This window comes from Raphanus sativus, chromosome 6 (assembly GCF_000801105.2).
Source record: "Raphanus sativus cultivar WK10039 chromosome 6, ASM80110v3, whole genome shotgun sequence".
Classification (NCBI taxonomy): Eukaryota; Viridiplantae; Streptophyta; class Magnoliopsida; order Brassicales; family Brassicaceae; genus Raphanus; species Raphanus sativus.
In genome coordinates this window covers 36,733,018-36,739,941 of record NC_079516.1, presented here as the reverse complement: position 1 = coordinate 36,739,941, position 6,924 = coordinate 36,733,018, and the positions used below count along the sequence as shown (strand labels likewise).

Genomic DNA, 6,924 nt, shown 5'->3' with positions numbered 1-6,924 from the left:
GTTCCAAACCCAAAAATGGTTGTGTAATTTTCGAAAGTTTTCTTCACAAAATATGAAATTTGAAAATAAATATTCAAACTCAAAATGAAAATATTTCAAATTTTACAAAAGATAGAATCATAGATAATAAATAATAAATTTTTAAAATGCGCCACGAAAAAATAACTAGATGTGTTGTAAAAATTAAACCAATCTAATATTTTGAAGTCTAAATTTTGTAAAATAAAACTTAATATCATAGCATCCAAAATAATCATATATCAAAAAATTAACTAAAATAATATGATAAATACTACTATGTTTAAAATTTACTAAAACAATTGGGGTATATTAATTAAACAAAACAATATTTTCTTATAAATCCTGTAAAATACTAAAATAATATATGTTAAATATATTTTCTAAACACAACATGTAAATATAAATTATCTTAAACATATTTATTTTCTATAATATAAATAAATAAAATTTTAAAATATATTATACTCAAAATGTATAAATTAAAGAAATTTGTTTTTTTGAAAGAGATTCTTTATTTGATTATTTCATATTTTTATTTTTGTACCTAACTCGAAAATATATTAGTAAGTAATAAAAATTAATAAAAAGTAAAACGTTTGAAACAAATCACTATATATTAATAAAACCAAATAAAAAATGTAAACAATAATACTATATAGTTACACAATATATAACACTAAAATATCAGTTATACATTTAAAACATTTGTAATAATATAAAATACATATAAAAATAGAAAAATATCCGCACGAACGTGCGCGTTAAAATCTAGTAATAATTAAAACATTCTTCTTCTATTTCTTCACATCTGTCCATTTTTATATGCTTGAATATATTAATGTTTTATCCTTCGACATCCAAAACTCTCCTTCACTGCTTCTCCATTGTTCCATAACCAATCTACAAAACCCATATCTCTAAACCGGAAGATTGTGGCTCTTGCAGCTCCAGAGACACTCACCGGAACTGATGTTTACGACACTCCACAACCAAATCAGGTAGTGAACCAATAAAGAGGAGATGGCAAGAGTGTTTCCAACAACCAAAATTGAAAAAGGTAAAATCTTATAGAGAGTAAGCGAGTGAGAGAGAGACTAACGATTGGTGTCTTTTTGATACTAGGGTGAGGCAAAGGATCAGAGGAGGAGACATAAACCGGAGCAAGCGGAGCGCCCCTAATCCCGATTAGAAGCCTGTCTACTGGTGATAATCAGGACCACTACCGAATCAAATTGAGCCACTCTTTAGAGTCGTATAAGTAATTGTTGGTAATAGGGAATGAAGACAGAAACATTTAAATGAAAAAACAATGTAGGGCCTGTTTTTTTCTCCATCTCGATGAGCCATTCGGATGAAGATGAGAGTTTTGTTTGTTTAGGCATTAAAAGTGCAACTCATTCAGATGGATCATTTAAATAATTTTTAGAAATCTAGGCTTAATTTTAAAGTCCATTCAGATGAACTAATTTGGCTTAATTTTAAAGTCCAAAATGATATAATGTGTAGTTCACAAATTACAAACATAAACATAATATCATATTGTCACACATGAAAACTAATAAAACCACAAAAACACTTTTTCCACGAAAACCTAAAAATTAAATATTTACACCAAAATCTCAAAAATGCCTTTTCCGCGAAAATTACAAAAATGTGTTTTCCCGTCAAAATTTCAAAAAACGTGTTTTTCCGCAAAAACCGCCAAAACGTGTTTTCTGCCAAAACAAAAAATCTTGTTTTTAGCCAAAACCGCAAAAACGCATTTTCCTGCAAGGCAAAAACGCGTTCCCCCCCCCCCCCAAACCGAAAAATCCGATTTTCCCGCAAAAATCCGCAAAAACGCATTTTCTCGCCAAAACCACCAAAATGCGTTTTTCCGCCAAAACCACAAAACACGTTTTCTCGCCAAAACCACCAAAATACGTTTTTCCGCCAAAACCACAAAACACGTTTTCCCTCCAAAACCGCAAAAACACATTTTTCCGCCAAAACTGCAAAATCTCATTTTCCCGCCAAAACCGAAAATCTCGTTTTCCCGCCAAAACCGAAAAATCTCGTTTTCCCGCCAAAACGTGTTTCCCGCAAAAACCGAAAAACACATTTTTCGCAAGGGAAAATTGCCAAAAGAGAACAAAAGAGAACAAAAAATAAGGGTGTTGTCCCCTTGGTATAAATCCATCACATAGTTGTCCTTATGGTATAAATCTTTTCATAATCCCAAAATTAACTTTTCATTAAATGATTTAATAACTAATTGAAACAAGATTAATCAATCCCTAAACTAATTATAATGAAAAAAGTTTAAAATACTTGACCAATAAAATGATTTGTTTTAATAACAAATATTTAAATGATTTGATACATTTAAATATACTAAGAAAATCCTAAAAAGCAATCGATTTAATTTTTTTTCCTTTATCTCCTGATTTTTCTCGAATTTTCATCCCATGTTTCATTATCAAACTGTTTTTCTTTCTCGCTAAAACCGATAAATTTCGTTTTCCCACCAAAACCACAAAAATGCGTTTTCCGCCAAAACCGAAAATATCATTTTCCCGCAAAAACGCGTTTCCCGCCAAAACCACAAAATGTGTTTTCCCGCCAAAACCACAAAAACGCATTTTCCTACCAAAATCGCAAAATCTTGTTTTTCCGCCAAAACCAAAAAATCTCGTTTTCACACCAAAAACTGGAAAATATCGTTACCGCAAAAACGTGTTTTCTCGCCAAAATCGAAAATTTGTTTTTTCCCGCCAAAACCAAAAAATGTGTTTGCCCGCTAAAACCGAAAAATCTTGTTTTCCCGCCCAACCCGCAAAATAACTTGTTAATTTTGAAATAATTCTAATGTAAATATATTAAACCAAATAATTAAATGTAATATAGTTAAAAATAATATCAACCATATGATTAAATTAACCCAAGGTATTTTGGTAATTTGTTTACTAGACTCATTTGGATGGAAATGATAAAAAAAACAAACATATGATTCATTTAGATGATTCATCTAGATGAGATATCTGGATGGACAAACAAACATGTACAAAAATCTAAATGGATCATCTGGATGGATCATACAAATGAATCATCTGAATGGAGATCACAAATGGTGAAACAAACAGCCCTGTAGTTACGAACTCAAGCGGAGGAACATAACAGACTCAAGCGGAGGAGCAGAACAAACCTGGGAATCAAGCAGCAACATATCGACTCCCATGAGTTAACCACCGTCTGCAAATCGGAGAGGAAGAACGAAACATTAGCCATATCTCACATATTTAGTTTACTGGTTAGCTTAGAAGAATGAGAGAAAGATTCTCAAAGTAGGAAATCATACCTTTTTATAAATCAACCTCCACCGCCTTACATAATCAGAAATCACATTGAATAGAGATCGTGTATGAGAGATTAAAAGAGGATTTTAAGATGATGATTATGAAGAGAAGTTGAAAGAGCGACTGAGAAGACCTAAGCAACATCGGTTCTGGAGAGGCGAAGAAAAAGAAGAACATGGGGTTAACCCTAATTGAAACGTTACACTTCATCTGTGCAGAATAACAGAGGGCCAGATATGTCAGAAAGCCCAACCGAACTGCAGAGAAGACTGAAAGTTAAAAGAAAAGCCCAAGTGGATGCACAACGAATTTAATGAAACACAGCGTAAAAGCAAAAGTGGACAGGTATCGGCGCGACAGCGTCCGAATTAATGATGTGGATGGCGACATGAACCCCCTAGGATAGAAGGAAACTCTATTTTATATAAATAGATTCTCTTTTTTTTTTTGTAAAAAGACTTTCATGTTAAACTGCAGAAGAACTGAAAGGTGTTACAAGCATTTAAGCTATAGTTACAAAGGAAGCCTAGATGTGAAGCCAAACAAAAGGGAGTTGGTGACCAGAGTGTTTGTAGGCCGGAAACACCCAGTAAGGAGCTCATTGGAGTTACTGTCTCATAGACTTTTCGAATGTCACGACGAGCCTTCTCAAGCTGCAAATGTGAGTAAAATAGAAAATTATCTCTAAGAAAATTCAGAACACAATGGAAGTGAAACGTCTAACAAATACAGAAAAATAATTTACTGTCCCACATAGCCAACACATCAAATAAATAGATAAATCCTAGTATGAACAAGAGCAGATCCGTAGGAAAACAAATATATCTAGATATCCATCACGTTAACGCTAAAGTATAGTACCTCTTCCATACATAAGAAAAAGTGCCTATTTCAACATAATTTTTATCCATCGTGTCTATTCTTTGCCGAACGTTTCAGTGGTGTGTATTCCATACCAAACTAAATAAAAACTCAAAAATACTATATGAACTTTAAGCGTTGTGCATTTTCTTTCCCGAACTTTATAGTAGTGCATATTCCATACTGAACTAAACAAAAATTCAAAAATACTACATAAACTCTCAAAATCGTGCTTATATATATTGAACGTCAAAAGTGTTATTCAACCATTAATTTATCAAAGAACATTATTTTTGATAAATTCTGTAAATTTTTTAATTTTAAAAATATTACATAAACTTTCAAATCGTGTTTATAGATTAATTTAAATTTTACAGAATTTATCCAAAATGACGTCATTTCGATAAATTAACATATGACTAATAACTTTGACAGTTAATATATATAAACGATTTTGAGAGTTTATGTACTATTTTTAAATTTTAAATTTTACAAAATTTATCAAAAATAATGTCATTGACAAAACTAATGGTTGAATAATACTTTTGACAGTCAATATATATAAGTATTATTTTGAGAGTTCATGTAGTATTTTTGAATTTTGTTTAGTTCAGTATGAAATATGCACTATTATAAAATTCGGGAAGGAAAATACACAACGTTTAAGGTTCATGTAGTATTTTTAAAATTTTATGTAGTTCAATATAGAATACGCAATACTACAAGATTCAGGAAGGAATATGCATGATGGGTAAAATTCATGTTGAAATAAGCACAATCCCCTCCATACATATCATGAGCTTTATCAAATGCCTGATTCAGTTGTTCGTGCTTCCAAACCCACTCCTTGTTCTCCATGAGAAGAAGTTCCATATAACTGGACAGAAGAATCGGTAGGTTTTTTTACAAAAAAGAAAAAAAAGAATCGGTAGGTTTGTATTATTAAAAGTGATGAAAGATAGTTAAAATACTCACTAATACAGCTAAAGGTTACACATTGCCTCATGAACCTACACCTTAAACACGAATGCTTCTCATTAGATCCTTGAAGCAGAAAAACCCATATCTTAAAGTTTGGTAGAGGTGTAAGAAAATAAATTACGTAGAAGGCGAGTTGGTTAACCAAATCGGTTTACGAGATTAAGCACTGGAAGCCATTATGGGCCCATAAACGTAACTAACGTGTTCTAAAGCCCAATGTACGTAAGTAAGAAGTCTAAAGGTATATTGGGTTTTTAGTAATTTAAATTCCCAACTATTTTAAATCGGATATAAAACTTCAAACTAAAATTTTATGTTTTTAAACCTTCAACTACTAAATCATTAGTGTCATTACCCCTCCACTAACAAAACTGTCTTTTCTGAACAGAGACCCGTTAAATTGAAACACGGCGTTTCATATAGTTCCAGAAACGACACGAGATGCTTACAATGAACGTATATTTTAATGATTTAAACTTCTAACTATTTTAAATCGAGTGGAAAACCTCCGAATAAAATTTTATATTTTTAAACCTTTAATTTATTAAATTTTTAATGCCTTTGACCTTCTTTTTGAATAAGACCCGTTAAACTGAAATGCAACGTTTCATGTAATCACGAAAACAACACATGCAAGATGCTTAAAATCCCCTTTATAAATGGGCATACGATCACAATTCATCTCTAATAAAAAATTTAGGGTTCTTTCTTTTAAAGAACCATCAAAGATGAGATAAATTAAAAAGATCTGTTGTTTCTAATTTTAAACATCCATCACGTTAAAGTATAGTATCTCTTCCAGATATATCTTGAGCTTCTTCTAATGCCCGATTCAGTTGTTCGTGCTTCCAAACCCACTCCTTGTTCTCCATGAGAAGAAGTCCCATATAACTTGACAGAAGAGCTGGTTGATTTGTATTGATAAAAGTGATAGAAGAGAGTTAAAACACTCACTAATACAGCTAAAGGTTACACATTGCCTCATGAACATATATCTTAAACATAACTAGATTTTGAGCCGCGTTTGAAAAGCGCGGATTGTTTTCAAAATCAAATAAACTCTTTTGAAATCATATATAGGTTTGAGCATATTTATCCGGAACTACGAATCAAACCATACAAAACTGAAAAAATGAAGCCAAAAATTTAATTGAATTTTATAAATAACAGAGCAAATCATATATTTCTGGAACCAAAAAACCGAACTAAAAACTAAATGGGTACCTGAATTTAAAAATACAAATAATATAATTACAAATATTAATTTAATTTATTTCTAAATAACTAAGCATCCTAAAAATATTATCTATAAATCTAATTACCCAAAATTTTTATCCAACATATCAATAAACTAGGCTTCAATTGGTGACCACCTTTTATGAAAAAAATTGTGATGAATTTTTTGTTCCTCAAAATTAATATCAGTTATGTTGATTTTTGTCAAATTATTATGTACGGACCCGACTACATTCCTCAATGTTCCTCATAAAAATAGGAACTAATGAAGAAGTATTTTCCCCTTCTAAAATTGATAGGAACGTCTATTCCTCAATGTTACATTTTTTTAATTCAATTCTTTAATGAAAATTTGTTCAACTTTTTTCTGTTCATTTTCTTTTTCATTTTCGTGGTTACCAATTAAATTCTATCTGAATTATCCGATATATTTATCCGAACAATCCGTAATACCCTTAAACTATAACTCCAAATTATTCTATAGCTTTAT

General features: G+C 31.0%; 2 long non-coding RNA genes across 2 annotated transcripts; one reads left to right on the top strand and one right to left on the bottom strand.

Moving 5' to 3' along the window:
* Window positions 1-633: 633 nt before the first annotated feature.
* On the bottom strand, window positions 634-1,262 carry LOC130495450 (uncharacterized). Its single transcript, XR_008934718.1, has 2 exons — window positions 1,121-1,262; window positions 634-987 (listed from the first exon to the last, which is right to left on the bottom strand). It is a non-coding gene; the product is annotated as an uncharacterized LOC130495450 (long non-coding RNA).
* On the top strand, window positions 938-1,354 carry LOC130495451 (uncharacterized). The gene is made up of 2 exons (XR_008934719.1): window positions 938-1,078; window positions 1,144-1,354. It is a non-coding gene; the product is annotated as an uncharacterized LOC130495451 (long non-coding RNA).
* The last annotated feature ends 5,570 nt before the right edge of the window (window positions 1,355-6,924 follow it).